This window comes from Ceratotherium simum, unplaced genomic scaffold (genome assembly GCF_057802395.1).
Source record: "Ceratotherium simum simum isolate JZ-2026a unplaced genomic scaffold, ASM5780239v1 HiC_scaffold_43, whole genome shotgun sequence".
NCBI lineage: Eukaryota > Metazoa > Chordata > Mammalia > Perissodactyla > Rhinocerotidae > Ceratotherium > Ceratotherium simum.
In genome coordinates this window covers 909,647-926,358 of record NW_028261259.1, presented here as the reverse complement: position 1 = coordinate 926,358, position 16,712 = coordinate 909,647, and the positions used below count along the sequence as shown (strand labels likewise).

The following is a 16,712-nucleotide window of genomic DNA, read 5'->3' as shown; positions in this document are numbered from 1 at the left end:
ATGCATATGTGCCCCTTTAACTCTTTCACTCAATGCCCAGCCCCCATCCCCTCTGGTAACCACTAATCTGTTCTCTTTATCCCTGTGTATGTTTATCTTCTGCGTATGAGTGAAATCATGCATATTTGTTTTTGTCTGGCTTATTTCATTTAACATCCTACCTTCAAGGTCCATCCAGGTTGTTGCAAACACGATGATCTAGTCTTTTTCTTCTGGCTGAGTAGTATTCCATTGTATATAATACATACCAGGTCTTCTTGATCCATTCATCTGTAGCAGGGCGCTTGGGTTGCTTCCATGTTTTGGCTATTGTGAATAATGCCACAGTGAACACAGAGGTGCATAAATCTCTTTGAATTGTTGATTTCAATTTCTTTGGATAAATACCCAGTAGTGGGATAACTGGAAGGTATGTTATTTCTATTTGTAATTTTTTGAGAAATCTCCATAGTGTTGTCCCTGGTGGCTGCACCAGGTTGCATTCCCACCAGCAGTGTGTGAGGTGCCCTTTTCTCCTTATCCTCTCCAACATTTGGTATTTTTTGTCTTGGGAATTATAGTCATTCTGACAGGTGTAAGGTGATCTCTCATTGTAGTTTTGATTTGAATATCCCTAATAATTAGTGATGTTTTACATCTTTTCATGTGTCTGTTGACCTTCTGTATATCTTCTTTGGAAAAATATCTGTTCATATCCTCTGCCCAGTTTTAGATTGGATTATCTGTTTTTTTGTTGTTGGGTTGTATGAGTTGTTTATATATTTTGGAGATTAACCCCTTGTCAGATATGTGATTTGCAAATATTTTCTCCCAGTTAGTGGGTTGTCGTTTTTTTTTTTTTTTTTTTGTGAAGAAGATCAGCCCTGATCTAACGTCCGTGCTAATCCTCCTCTTTTTTTCTGAGGAAGACCGGCTCAGAGCTAACATCTATTGCCAATCCTCCTCCTTTTTTTTTTTTCCCCCAAAGTCCCAGTTGATAGTTGTATGTCATAGTTGCACATTCTTCTAGTTGCTGTATGTGGGACGTGGCCGCAGCATGGTCGGAAAAGTAGTGCGTTCGTGCGCGTCCGGGATCCGAACCTGGGCCGCCAGTAGCGGAGCGCGCACACTTAACCACTAAGCCATGGGGCCAGCCCTGTCTTTTCGTTTTGTTCATCGTTTCCTTTGCCTTGCAGAAGCCTTTTACTCTCATGTAGTCCCATTTGTATATTTTTTCTTTTCTTTCCGTTGCCTGAGTAGACATGGTATTGGAAAAGATGCTGCTAAAACAGATGTCAAAGACTGTACTGCGTATATTTTCTTCTAGGAGTTTTATGATTTCAAGTGTTAGATTCAAGTCTTTTATCCATTTCGAGTTAATTTTTGTGTATGGTGGAAGATAATGAGCTACTTTCATTCTTTTGCATGTGGCTGTCCAGTTTTCCCAACAGCATTTATTGAAGAGACTTTCCTTTCTTCATTGTATGATCTTGGCTCCTTCGTCAGAGATTAACTGACCACAGATGTGTGGTTTTCTTTCTGGGCTTTGAGTTCTGTTCCATTGATCTATGAGTCTGCTTTTGTGCCAGTACCATGCCATTTTTATTACTATAGCTATGTAATATATTTTCAAGTTAGGATTGTGATGCCTCCAGCTTTGTTCTTTCTTCTCAGGATTGCTTTGGTTGTTCGAGGTCTTTTGTTATTCCATATATATTTTAGGATTCTGTGTTCTATTTCTATGAAGAATGTCAATGAAATTCTGATTGGCATTGCATTGAATCTGTAGATTACTTTAGGTAATATGGACATTTTAACTGTGTTTATTCTTCCAATCCATGTGCATGGAATATCTTCCCATTACTTCAGGTCATCATTGATTTCTTTCAATAATGTCTTATAGTTTTCATTGTATAGGTCTTTAACCTCTTTGGTTAAATTTATCCCTAGACACTTTTTTCTTTTTGTTGCAATTGTAAATGGGATTGTATTCTTGAGTTCTCTTTCTGTTAGTTCGTTACTAGAGTATAGAAATGCAACTGATTTTTGTAGGTTGATTTTGTACGCTGCAACTTTGCTGTAGTTGTTGATTAATTTCTAATAGTTTTCTGATGGATTCTTTAGGGTTTTCTGTATTTACAGTCATGTCACCAGCAAACAGCAAGAGTTTCATTTCTTCCTTCCCAATTTGGATTTCTTTTATTTCTTTTTCTAGCCTAATTTCTCTGGACAAAACCTCCAGTACTATGTTGAATGGGATATGTCCTCTTGGTGGAAAGTCCCCTTTATCATTATATATTGCCCCTCTTTGTCTCTCATAGTCTTTTTTATCTTGAAGTCTGCTTTGTCTGATATAAGTATGGCAACACTTACTCTCTTTTATTTGCCATTTGCTTGGAGTATTGTCTCTCATCCCTTCATTCTGATCCTGTTTGTTTTTAGAGCTGATATGTGTTTCCTGGCGGCAGCATATTGTTGCGTCTTCTTTTCTAATCCACCCCACCACTCTGTGTCTGTTGATTGGAGAATTCAATCGATTTACATTTAGAGTGATTATTGATACATGAGGGCTTAATCCCACCTAATCTATATTTCCATTGTTCCTCTTCCTTTGTGTTTCTGACTACCGTTTCATTTTGGGGGTTTTCTGTGGAGGTTTTCTCTTTTTTTATGATCTATGGCTCTGCTCTGATTTTTTGTTTGCTGGTTACTGTGAGGTTTGTATGAAGATCTCATAGATGAGACAGTCCATCTTCTGCTAGCCTCTTATCTCCGTTAGCCTAAGCAGGTTCCATCCCTTTCCTCTCCTCCTTCTGAGTTATTGTTGTCACAAGTTATTCATTTTTGTGTTGTGCGGTTGTGACTAAGTTGAAGTGTTTATAGTTAATTTTGATGCCTTCCTTCCCTTCTTCTTTTAAGTTATAATTAAGTATTTGCTACCCTGTTGTGAAACAGAGCTGTAGCTTTTGTCTTTTTGTAGATTTTGTCTATTTATCTCTTTGATCAAAGCTTTGTAGACATTTGCCTTCTTTTTGTTTCAGGTATGAGGGCGTTCTTGATCATTGCTTGTATGGGAGATCTCGTGGCGATGAACTCCCTCAGCCTTTGTTTATCTGGGAAAACTTTTATTTCTCCATTGTATCATAAGGATCATTTCACTCGATAGAGTATTCTTGGCTGAAAGTTTTTGTCTTTCAGTATTTTTAATATATCATTCCATTCTTTCCTTGCCTGTAAAGTTTCTGCCAAGAAATATGCTGAAAGCCTGATAGGGGTTCCTTTGTAGGTTATTTTCTTCTGTCTTGCTTCCCTTCACATTTTTTCTTTGTCATTGGCTTTTGCCAATTTTACTATTATAGGCCTTGGTGAAGGTATTTAAGCATTGATGTAATTAGGCGTTCTGTTGGCTTCATGTATTTGTGAGTCTGGTTGTTCCCCAGGTTTGGGAAGTTCTCAGCTATTATTTCTTTGAACAAGCTCTCTGCTCCTTTCTCCCTCTTTTCTCCCTCTGGAATACGTATAATTCTTAGGTTGCTTCTATAATTGCGTCATATATTTCTCCAAGAATTCCTTCATTTTCTAAAAATCTGAGTCCTTTCTCCTCGTCCACTGGAAGCATTTCTATATTTCTATCCTCTAAATCACTTATTCTTTCAACCATGATATCAGCTCTGTTTTTTAAGGATTCTACATTCTTTTTTACCTCATTAATTATGTTCTTTATATCCAGAATTTCTGCTTTTTTTTTTAATAGTTTCAGTCTCTTGATGAAGTATTCCTTTTCCTCATTAATTTTATTCCTGTGTTCATCGAACTGTCTGAACATTCTTGTAACTTGGTGAGTTTCTTTATGACACTCATTTTGAATTCTTTGTCATTTAGATTGTAAATTTCTGTGACTTCAAGGTTGGTTTCTGGAGATTTGTCATTTCCTTCTGCTCTGAATTGTTACTGTAGTTTCTTATGGTGTTTGATGAACTAATCTTTTGCCTGCGCATTTGTGGTAGTATCAGGTTGCAGATTCCACCTGCTACTGCTGTGGGGGAAGCATGAGCTGTGTTTCTGATCCCACCCCATATGCTGGAAGTTGTGTGGGTACAGTGGGTGTTCCAACCAGCTGGGAAAGCATTCACGCTGGGCTCAGAGCTCCCGCCACGCAGAGGCAAGTACCCAGTTGTGAGACCGCACCACTACTATGGGTATTTGTGCCATCTGGGAAAGCATTTGCATGTGCGCCTATATCTGCTGCTGCCTTTTCTTATGCTCATGCCAGCCTCTGTGCTTGGTGGGTGGTGCTTCTTCACGGGTCTGAGCATTGGCCAATCATTGGGACTGCTGTGGCACGGTGGGCTTTCCAGCCATCCAGGAAAGCATTCATGTGTGGGTCCAGGGCTGCCGCCAACCCCTCCCAGAGTTGCACCAAGGCACATTCCTACTTTTGGGGATGCAGCAGTACTATTGGCTCTCACGCCAACCTGGGAAGCGCTTGGGCGTGTGCACAGTGCTGCCAGGGAAGGGTTGGGGATAGGAATGAATTCATAGTACATGCAATGACAAGCATAAATCTCAAAATAATTATGCTGAGTGAACGAAGACAGTGAAAAATGAGTAGTATATGATCCCATTTATAAAAATTCATAGAAAATACAGGAAAATCTATAGGGACATATACCGGAACACTGGTTGCCTGGGAATGAGAATGTGTTTGCAAACGGCAGGGAAGGAGGAATTAAAATGAGCATGAGGAAATTTGGGGAGGATGGGCGTTCCTTTTCTTGATTGTGGTGATGGTTCAATAAGTTATAATCAAAATGTATCAAATTGTTCACTTTAAATGTATGCAGTTTACTGTATGTCATTAATACCTCAATTAAGCTAGAACATGCAGGGGAAAGAGATGGAGAGAGAGCTGAAAGAGGGAAAAGGGAAGGAAAAGAAGGACTGAGGGTGAAAATGAAGTGGACAAAAGGAAGAGGGAGACACAGGAGGCATCGGGTCTCTGTGGCTTTGGCATCTCCTTCCCCTGGAGTCTCCCATACTGGGCAGCTGACTGGACCATTCTGATGCACTCTCCTCACCTCACAAGTCACTGTCTGCCGGTGGAAGAAGGAGGGCAACTATGAGGTCCAGTGACGACACCTGGGCTATTACCTGCCTCATGGCGACCTATGGAAGCTGCGATGACTAGATCTGACTAGATCTGAGGTCCCCTTTTCCCAGCTGGGGTCTAGAGAAGCTTGGCTGGAACAGAATGAAACCACATTGGACAGACACAGGCTCTGAGCCTTTCTAGACTTGGGCCCTGACTAGCTCACAGGGGACTAAGCTGAAAGGTTTCACCTTCCTTAAGTCCTGAAAGTGACTTCAACTTCTGTCCTGTGGTGTCACACCAGTTCATCCCTCAGGGACACCAGAATTGGTGAAACCAGCACAGACATTGCCATCATGTAAAATCGAATCCCCACTTCAGTGTAAGTTTTCCCTTCTTAGGAAACTTTGGAACATCCCTCCCCTTGACTCTGTGCAGCCATCACACCCCTCTCGGTTCCTCCATATTCCTCCCCCACTGATGCACTGGCAGTCTCACGTTCCCCTTTTCTGCTTCATTCTCTGAAGCTCAGATTCACCAGGGCTTCCAGGTCAATCTCCCTCGATGGCGCCTCTCCCCACTCATGGGTCCTCCATGATGGGAAACAGGCCAAGATGGGAGGAGTGGGTGAGACATGACTCTGCAGTCACCTTGGGCCTTGGGAGCTGAAATGACTAGGTGTCTGGTAAGCCTGAATCCCAGAGTAACACCAAGGCTCTGGGAAGAGAGTATCTGCTCTGGATGAAAAAGTGAATTAAACTCAGGGGGAGAAATCTGAGGGAAAAGAAAGAGTCCTTTTTCATCTTTCTCTGTACAGAGTCCAACTAGCCTCACAGCAGAGGCTCCCCAACAAGCAGCCCAGAGCATCCCAGGCGTGAGGCAGGCTGCGCTGTTCTGCAGTGGGTCTGTGGGAACAGATTACATTATCTGTGCACACTGTGCAGACGACCACAGCTGAAGACACCCAAGGGCTGAGAATTAAAGTCACAGTCATGCCACTCTCTCAGACTTCTTGTGTGTGAGCTTCACATTCTCAATCTTAAGCAGTGATTCTCTGAGAATGCACACTCTGTAGATTCTAGTGATTAATAATATTAATATATTATTATACATTGCATACATTACACACTGTACATTATAATTATAAATTAATGTGTAATTATTATTATAAATTAATATATTATTATATATTACATTATTATAATAATATCATTCTAATGATTAATAATAGTTACTATTATTGACTATTTATTTTCTGCTAAGCAACATGACTGGCAAGCTCTGCGTGTATTATCTCAGTTACAGTCACCATTTTTAGGGTTTTATTCCCATTTTAAGCTAAAGATATGGAGGCTCAGAAATACTAAATAACTTGACAATGAAGGAAAAAAATTACTACAAAGCTAAATTAAACATGTATTCAAACTATGCGTCAAAGAAAGAAAGACGTTATCTGACCTACAAACAGACTCAAAGTTGACCTCCCACAGGCCTGCCGTGAAAGAACCGGTAAAGAATGTACATCAGGAAGAAGAAATGTGAACCCAGGAAAACATAACAGGAGTCACGAGGAAAGGAAAAAACAGTCTGTCTAATTTAGTATTAGTTTTAAAACAAGACATTAAAAACACATTCGAACCAAAATTCCAGATGGTTACCACATGAAAGAATAGAGGAGAGAAGATTTAGCTAAAAAATAACTCATTTTTTAGGGAAGATATAAATACTAACATACTCTATTATTGTTTAACACATTGCTCTCAGAAACTGATAAATCTGTGGGGTAAAAGTAAGTAATTATAAAGAGGATTTGAAGAGTGCAACGTACTCGATCAGGCAAATAGACAAATCCCAACACACTGGCTTATTGTGAGACTTGTGATGCTGAAAACAGTCGTTCTCCTGACAGCATGATACCGCAATGGCATATCAATTTTCATGAATCAAATTTCCAACACATATAAATCTAAAAAAGGGCAAATCCAGTATTTCATTATGTGCAAGTGTGATTCAACATCCAACAAATACCAGAAAAATAGAGACCGAGAAGTAGGTGTCTTTTTTGAGAAGACAGATATAACAGCTCTTTAGTGAAATATTATGTTGGAATCTATTGCAATATTACCCAAAAAGGACAATCCATTTGGACTAGGTAGGTTTTCTCTGTGACTGTGAGGGCAAAACTCTAAAGAATCCCTTGACTGTGATAACTCTCTGTTGATCTTAAAATACAAATGCATAACACTCAGGAAAGGAAAATGAGAGAACAAAATGAGAAGGAAAGATCTCCTTTCTCTCCTCACCTGAAACCCAATCTCTCACCTCAGAAGGATCACTGTCTGTATCTTCTCTGTCATGCAAAGGAATTGAAGAAAAGAAAAGTATTGGTATATATTAAAGTTTCAGGAGCTCAAAGCAAGAAGACATCAGGACCCTGCAGAGGCATTCATGTAGTGTGAGCTCCATGTCATCTGCGCCGTCTTGTCTTTTCTTCATCGTGTTTGTCGGGACGTCCTTCTTGGCCCCTCACTCTCCCTGCCTCTCTAGCGAGTCTGTCTGCGTCAGTGCTACCGCCAGTCTCTCTCTTGCCGTCTTCACTTTCCCTTCCTGTTTCCTGATATCCTCCTCAGTCACCAGAAGTTGTTTGCAAAGGAGCTGTGGGATGTACAGACCAGCTCCTGGGATCATCTCTGCCGAATCTGAAGACCGGGCAGGGGTGGGCATGGGACTGGAGTTCAGACCACCTGTGGGCACAGCTGGCAGGGATGCACCTGTGCAACTAGGTGCAAGATTCAGCAGGGCTTTGGCAAGGTCCAAAGGACTTAACAGGTCTCCTGCACTCTGCAGGCCTGCAGACCTTGCAGTCTCTTCTGCCAGCAGAGTTGTTGGGGCTGCTCCAAGGTTTCCTCCCATTGATAGCATCTGACCTCATTGCCAGGATAGGATGTGATTCTAGTAACTGGCCTCTTGAATATGTAACTGGACATCCTCAAAGGGATGGAGTTGCTCAAACCAGGCTTTGGGTTGGATTGGTTTACACAATCATGTCGCTTCCTCTGTGATGATTTGACCATCATACTTCTTTTCCTCTTACCCTATAAAATAAATTGTGAATGTGGATCAGAGTGATAAATGAAGCCAGCCTTCCCAGGACAATTATGTCAGATGCCTTGTGCTTCTACCCTCCCTCCCTCCCCGTGGGGATTAATCTGACCTGTGTCCTGGGACATCATCAAAGAGATTTGGGTCAAGAACAGAGAGCTCGAGGTCAAAACTCAGGACTACGGCAGGTCATTTCTTCTCCCCCATGTTGTTAGACACTTATGAGTATGACTTTATTCTCTTTTTGTCCTTGTCACTCTCAACAACAAAATCCCTGGTGCTCCCTGTCAGGACACACGGTCCCCAGTCTTTTTCTAAATCCCAAATCATAACATTCGTCTGTACTATATGATTATTCATTTGATTAACCCATTGACCAGTTGGTCTTCATAGCTCCATTAGAGCTTAAATCAGTAGTGAAATTATCATCCACCCCACTCCTAGTGACTCTTATTTCACAACTGTGAACATTAAGTCTCAGTACAGAGAATGTAGGTCTAAAAAAACTCAACTTATAAATGGAGATTGTACTGTAAGTGGGAAATACACACTGGATTTATGAAACACAGGAAAAAAATGTAAACTCTCTCATTATTAAGTTTTGTATAGACTGCACCCACATTGATGATCTCTTGGTTATAGTGGGTTAAATATACTATTAAAATTAGTTTCACCTGTTTGCTTTCATTTTTTAAAATGTGGCTACTAGAAAAAAATTAAATTCTATAATATAGAATGCTTAATGTTACTATTGGACAGTGCCGAGGAAGCCATCAGTGAAAATAAAGTCCAGAGAAAGTGGTTAGGGAAATTTTTTCCCTAGAAAAGGAGTCTACACTGGCCCACACTGCAAGATGCAATAAAAACTGTCATACACACACACACACACACACACACACACACACACTGACAGAATGAAACAAACCTCTTCCTAGCGTCCCACCACTTCTCACATGGCGTGAGGTTGCACTCCTACTTAGTCCTAAGTGGACTAATCTCAAGAAAGAAGGCAGAAGTCAAGGTAATTTACCAGTTAGGAAGATCTAAAACCAGAGATTAAAGCTCAAGATATGTGGTGAATTTCCTGTCGTGGCTTCTGTTATTAATCCAATATGTTAGGGAGACTTTTCCAAGGAGGGTTGTTTTAAAACTCACTTTTTCTTTACTATGTAAAAATAGACAGGCTATGTAAAGAATAATTACTCTAGCCAATCAATGAAAAGGAGATGATAGAACACGAATACCCTTATTATAAGTCACTACTGGATTAGAGAGACAGGGAACAGCTGACATTGGGTTAATTTGGCCTAAATTAGGCTGATTCTGATTTCATGACCGTCATATTGATTGTATTATGCTAGAACCTATGAAACTTCCCAGCCCCCCTACTATTTAACCACCAAGGCCCACCACCCTGACCAGTCCTTGCTGACACATCCCCTGCCTCCATCCCTTCTGACAACACCTGGAGGTTTTTCCCCAAATCCCACTATGTCCCTGTGCTCTTCTACCTGCCTCAGGGCCAGGGAATCATTTTCTCCAAGCCTCAGGCTCCGCGTGTGCCCAGCTCTGGGGATGGCACTTCTCCCTCGAGTGAAGACAGGGATCAGAGCGCAGACCCTGTGAGCTGAAGCACTTCGACAAAGACTGGGGTTGCTGACAGAAAAGAACCTTTAGTGGGCACGGTTACCAGGGTCCAAGAAGCCCCAGTGATTCCTCCAGGGAATGTGATGCAGGACAGAGCAGGAATGTCTGCGGGTGGTTCGGCTGGGGAATGCCTGTAGGGTGACATAGGTGACATTGGTAATGCATTCGCCAATGTTGTTCACTCATCTATTCATCGTATGTCATGGAGTGCTTTCTACATACATCCAGGCAACAGTCTCACCCTCTGGGGCTCACAGGCAGTGTCAGAAGAATTTCTAAATTTTATTTCTAATATATAGGTACAGCACTGGCAATACACTAGGTGTTCCAAGCATTTTTCAAACATTAACTCCTTTAATACTCTCCATAAACCTACAAAGTAGGTATGCTGATCATTATTGCCAACTGAGTGATGAAGAAACTGAGGGACCAATCAGGTAAATAACTCGGTCAATACAAATATCTAGGAAGGGATTGAGCTGGAATTTGGACGTGAGGAGTTAGCTCCATAGTCTGTGCTCTTAACCATGACATTTACTCTCTAAAGACTTCACATCATGAAAAAATTTGATCAGTTATCCATTTTCTTGGTGCATTGAGTAGCCACACTATTTTATCTGTGTCTAAAAAATAGAATACCTGCGTAGAAACTACTGCACATACACACTCAAATTACATCTACCAATGTCCCCAGTCCCTGAAAATTAATACAGAGAACATTTCAGAATGTTTCTTGCCCAAGTTGGGAGGACTCTGAGGAAATCTTAGTGTTACTGTAAGAAGCTGAGGACAGGCTGGGGGTGGGTCTCAGTGGAAAGGTGTCCTCAGGAGTCACCATTGAATGACAACATTGATGGGAGGGTCTCAGCAGTGACTGAATTCAGGATCTGGTGGTGTTTTAACCTGGTGCTTATGTTCTGGCTGTGGGTTTATGGTGATGCAGTACAGGGAGAGGGGATGGTTCACTGTGTTCTTGGGGAAACCAGACCCATGAAAGAGAGGGAATGTTGGTTTCCTTAAACAATGGACTCGTGGTGGGAAAAATTCGGCCTGGAAGAGACAGTCGTGTTCCTGGTATAAACAGAAGGAGTTGCCTCTGCTTCAGCCAAAGCAGACAGCCCTTCCTCAAGCACTCATTTTATCTCAATGGGAGGAAGGAGGAGGAAAAAAATTCAATGGGGTGTGGCTGCCTCTCAAATTTTAACATGTTTATAACAATTCACTTTTGGCAACTGGGAAAGAATCTGCTCTCCATCCCTCTCTGCCCTGCTCTGTGCACTGGTAGGTTGTCCTGTATGGATTGTATTATCAGCCCACTCTTGTGCTCTTTCTTCCAAATGAGTTTGAAAATGGTAGCCGTGGAAGGAGAGAAGAGGGCTAGAGAAGAGAGAGATGAAGAAACTCCCCCTTCCCTGCAGAGACTGCACATTTGGGCAGTGGTTCAATTCTTCTGTCACAGGCTAAGCCCCTTTCCAGGTTCCTGTAACTGCTCCATCCCCTTGGATCAAAGAGTATCTCCTTTAATCCAAGGAATGATAAGTGATCCCTCATATTGCTACTCCCAGGGTGTCCCACCATCCTCTGTTGGTTTCTCTTAGCCCTGCTGTGATGTTGTGATTTATAATAAAAAATATATATTTGGTCTTCATCCTGTTTCTGGCACAAAGATCCTAAGACCCTTGGAATTTCCTGAGCAACAGGAGCCATGGGAGCATCTTTTGTTGTATTTGGTCTCTCCTCCTCAGTTCCTGAGCCATAAAGGTGAAATGGGTGACCTGTTATTCATAACAAGCCCCATTCCAGCATAAGTGGGTTTATGCTAATGAGGTGACTTTTGGAGAGCACCTAAGGGGGGCTGGTTGCCAGTGGAGCCAGCCAAGAGATTAGAGATTTGGAATTTTCAGTCCCACCCCCTGATATCCAGGGAGGGGAGAGGGGATGGAGATTGAGTTCAATCACCAATGGCAAATAATTTAATCAATCCAATCAATCAATGCTTATGCAATGAAGCCTCTAGAAAAATACAAAAAGGTGGGTTCGGAGAGCTTCCAGGTTGGTGAAGACATGGAAATTTGGGAAGTGGCACACCTGGAGAGGGCATGGAAGCTCCAAGCCCCGTCTCCATACCTTGCCCTATGCATCTCTTCCATCTGGCTATTCCTGAGTTACATCCTTTCATAATAAACCAGTAATCTAGTAAGTAAAATGTTTCTCTGAGTTCCATGAGCCACCCTAGCAAATTAATGGGACTTGAGGAGGGGGTCATGGGAACCTCCAATCTATAGCCGGTCAGTCAGAAGCACAAGTGACAATCTAGGCTTTCGACTGGTTTCTGAAGTAGGAGGGGAGGCAGTCTTGTGGGACTGAGCCATTAACCTATGGGATCTGACGCTATCTCTGGGTAGATAGTGTCACAATTGAGATGCATTGTAGAACACACAGATGGTGTCAGAGAATTGCTTGAATGTGTGGGGAAACCCCCCCACCTCATGCTGTGGCATTGGATTCAGAACCTGTTCTACCTGCTCACACTTATATAAATAGTATCTTCATTAAACCCTCTTCATTTAATCCGTTTGACTGGGCAGCCGCTTCTCGACAAGTTGCCAACTAACATACACCCTGGCACTATACAGGCTCTACACATTCTAACCAGAAGCCAAATCTTTCTTATTCACTGTCACAGAAGAGGAAGCCACATTTCAAGAAAAGAAGGAAACGTCACCCTTTGCCAATATATGAGCTTGAAGCACAAAACACAAAAGCCACTTCCTCCTTTGCCTATCGTTTGAACACAATTATTTCTCAGCAAGCTTCCCACGCCTTGAAGCAGTGATATTTGGTTAGGAGGATTGGCTGGAAATAAGGTGAAGGTGTTCTGCCCTGCAAAGAAGAGGACACAAGTATCAAGTAGAGCCTAGTATTTCTGCCCCATCAGAACGGCAGCCTAGACTTGATGCCAAAGTGGTCCTGGTTAGTGGCTCATACAAACGTTCTTTCTCACCCGGCTCACTGGAAATCAACTGAATCTTGCCCTTAGAATATACTGTCACTTTTGTTTCAAACAAACCTCTCGTGCCAAGTGTGCTTGGTACCTGAGATGCTTTAAAACATGGCCCCACAGGGTGATGGTTGCACAACATTTTGTGTGTTCTAAAAGCCACTGGATATTAATTTAAAATGGCTAAAATGGTGAATTTTATGTTATGTGACTTTTATTAAAAAATAAATAAATTACTGGTCCCATACGGGTTTAAACAGGGAACCTAGTTAATCAGTTTGGGTTTTGGCAAAATCATATCCATTACCCAGGGATTTTGATGAACATTATTTTTCATAAAATCCAGACAACATTGGCTTTTTTTTTTTTTATCTCTGTGGTGATCATGCAAAATGCTGGTGGGGAGAGCACGACATGATGTAATTCATACAAAAAGTATGGATGTTAATTGTGCAAATGTCCTAACTGAAGCTTTCTAAATTTTCTTTTTATTCTATGTGGAAATAAAATCACAGGATAGGCTGAAGATGTTTAGGAACTGCATGTAATGCTATTGAGAAAATATCAGAATGGACAAGGATAAGAAATTGTAATTGATAAGATTTGGTGAACCACATCTTGGAGCTGTGGTCTTCATTCAAGGGACAGACAGCTCATGGTGACTCACAGGGAAGGAGCTAAGAGAATAAATACTCTGACCTCTCTCTCCTCCATTTTTCTGATATCCTGTTGGTGTTTCCCACTGGCCAAAACCAACCGAAAGGCAGAGGTCAAGAAAGTCCATTGTCATACTCCAAAGGTGTCAGCATTCCAGCATCCAACTGGATGGATTTGGAGGGGTCAATGGAAGACATCCAGCTCACTTTAATATCTATTTACTTGTTTATTGGGTCTCCCCCCACCATTAGAATGTAAGTTCCATGAAAGGAAAGACGATGTATGTCTTGTTTAGTATCACAGCCCCAGTTTCTAGACAATAGATACTTCATAAATATTCACAGGATGAATAAATGACATCGGGACGATTCCTTAACATCTCCAAGCCTCCTGGGTTTCTCCTCTGTTTGTCACAGGGTGTTTGGGCTGGACAAGAGGTAGAATTTAGATGCTTCTGGCAAACGATTGAGATACACCCTTATAACGCCTCCAAAACACCTACCTGCATGAGTCGATATGCATGGAGGTTTTGAGAAGATTCCACTGGAAGGAAAAGAGAGAGAAGACAGAAGGGTGGAGAATGTCCATGTGTCCAGCAGACCTAAGTGGCTATTTGGTGGCCCCTTAAGTGAAGGGATAGAATGAGAGATGGTGCCATGGTGTTTATGAGTCAGAAGTGATTCCATGCCCAAGGGCAGCTGCTTTCAAGCTCGGGAGACAATGGCAGCCCCAAGCTGGGGAGAGAACCTGCTTCTTCCAGCACAGGTCAGGATGACTCTCGGCACTCTGTGGGCTTGACCTGGCCACAAGCAAATATCGCTGTGCTGAGCTGGGCAGAAACTTGGGGAAGGCATATGAGGGACTTTGACAAGGATGTCAGAGAAGAGGAAGATGGGGAGCAGAGACCAGATGCTACTTCAGCAAAACCCACAAACTCCCAAAGAGGGATTTTTATGAGAAATAGGGAAGAGGAAGGAAGACAGTCTGAGATCCCATGGTCAAAAGCTAGCCAGGCAAATTGAGCCAGCCCATATCTGTAGCACTGGCAGACGCAGCTTGAGAGTTTCAAAATGCACATAAAGTGGATACTTTTATTAAAGCTGGGAATTACCCATGAAGTAGGGTCACAGAAGTGGGACGTAACAAAGATTAAATATCGATAATAAAGCGATGTAATGTTCAGGGAGTAATGGCAAGTACTATTGGGTGTTGTACATTATAGGATTTCAAATAGAAGGTATGCCCCCTCCCAAGATAAGAATTAGAAATGTCACTTTCTGACACTTTTCATATTTTTTAAAGATGGAAGTACTTTATTAGAGGTATATTTGGAAATATAAAAACCATTGCATTCTAGACTCAATAAAGCCAAATGGTAACAGTAAATAATCTTTAAGATCTTTAGTAAGAGGAAGGTTTTACTGGAAGGCCTAAGATGTTTGCAGCATCACTTGAAACGAGTTGTTTTAATGCAGTTCGAAATCTCATTACAATGAGCTTCAAGCAAGTATCTGAATTATTGATACAACTGACTTTTTCATATTTGGTGGTCACAAGGATGGGGCAAAATAGTCAATATTGTTGGTGGCTCTCCCTAGTCCCCTTTTTGGGCCAGCTGTCCCCTTCTCCAGAAAATTGGCCTCAGCCAAAGGGGAGTTCTTATACATCTTCCCACCACCATGGGGGCAGCACGCAGCCAATAATTAACTGACACAGGGACAAAACAGGCTGGTCCCTGTGCCTCAAAATGGGACCAACGCTGAGGTACAATTCATGCTCCAGAGCTCAGAGTGAGGTCAGGCTGCAAGTAGGTTCCAGCTGAGACCACAGCCTTGCTCCGCTCCTTCTTCTTCCCGTACTTTCTCTCTTCTCAGAGCACTCCCTCAATAAATCATGGGCACCAAAATCCCTGTCTCAGGCTCTGCTTTTAGGGAAGCTGACCTAAGTTGGTTATTGTCGTTTTAGAAATAGTAGTGTTCATAATGGAATTAGCACAGACTTATTGTTATTGGAAACTTAAACAAAAGGGTCTTGGGCCGGCCCTGTGGCTTAGTGGTTAAGTGCTCGTGCTCTGCTGCTGGCGGCCAGGGTTCGGATCCCGGGCGCGCACCGCTTTCTCCAGCCATACTGAGGCCACGCCCCACATACAGCAACTAGAAGGATGTGCAGCTATGACATACAACTATCTATTGGTGCTGTGGGGGAAAAATAAATAAATAGATAAAATTAAGGTATATTAAGAAAAAAGGGTCTTTGGGTGACTCTGCAAGAGCATGACATTATCTGTAAAATCAAGGGGTGTCCTTCAGGGGGCAGAATAGAGAACAGTGTCCTGTTGCTGTGTGGTAGATTGACACACTCTTTCCTTGATGCATTCATTAAATAAACATTATTGATCCAATCCGTGAACCTAATCTTCTGTTGGGTCATAAGCGTGCAGAGATAAATGACAAGGAACTCATAGGATAGCGGGGCACAAAAACACATGAGCATCTGATTATAATCCAACATGCTGAGTATCACAAATAAAAGATTGATAACTTTAGGCACAACAGAACAGAAATGTTAAGGCAGGGAGGCAACCAGATGACTTAGAACTGAGGATGGAAAGATTTTCTATGAGTAGAGCTTAAGTAAACTTCAAATTACTATATTTCTAATGATTTACTTTTGGACAGTTTGTGAAAGTTTGATAGATTTGTGCAGTTACTAATGTTTTTCTTCAACCAGACATTAAGGAAGACATATAAGCTTCCTCTCATTGATAACCTACCACTAATTTTAAAAGCATTTAACTAGAAGAGTGCTTAAAATTTAGCTCAAAGATGTTCATTACGGTATAGTTTATAGTACTAAAAAGTTGGAAATGATGCAAACACAGGCTAAATACATTATGACACATGTATACCGTGCAGCTCTTGAGAAAAAACTGAAGTTCTAAGAGGTTCGATGAGTTGAAAAGATGTTCACAATATGACAAGTGGGAAAAATAAAGGTTTTAAAATAACATGGGCATACTTGTTCTGTGTCACCCTGAGGATAACTTTCTGTGTAGCCATGAGATATCTGGCACTATGTTATGGTTTTCTCTTTCCATGTAGACGGGTGTGACTAATACAGCATTATTAATACTCAAGTGTTTTTAAGCAAGGGGTGCCAAGGATGTTGTCCTACTTCCTGAAAAACCAGTATGAATCTGCCCCCCAAAAATCATGACCAGGGCCCGCCCCAGTGGCC

At 41.8% G+C, this 16,712-nt stretch overlaps 1 protein-coding gene and 1 pseudogene across 1 annotated transcript in view; one reads left to right on the top strand and one right to left on the bottom strand.

Annotated features, from left to right (window-relative positions):
* LOC147911321 (uncharacterized) overlaps positions 1 to 16,712 on the top strand; it is a 207,098-nt gene that overhangs the window by 145,002 nt on the left and 45,384 nt on the right. The window lies entirely within an intron of this gene.
* LOC147911323 (methyl-CpG-binding domain protein 3-like 1) lies at positions 7,102 to 8,184 on the bottom strand (annotated as a pseudogene).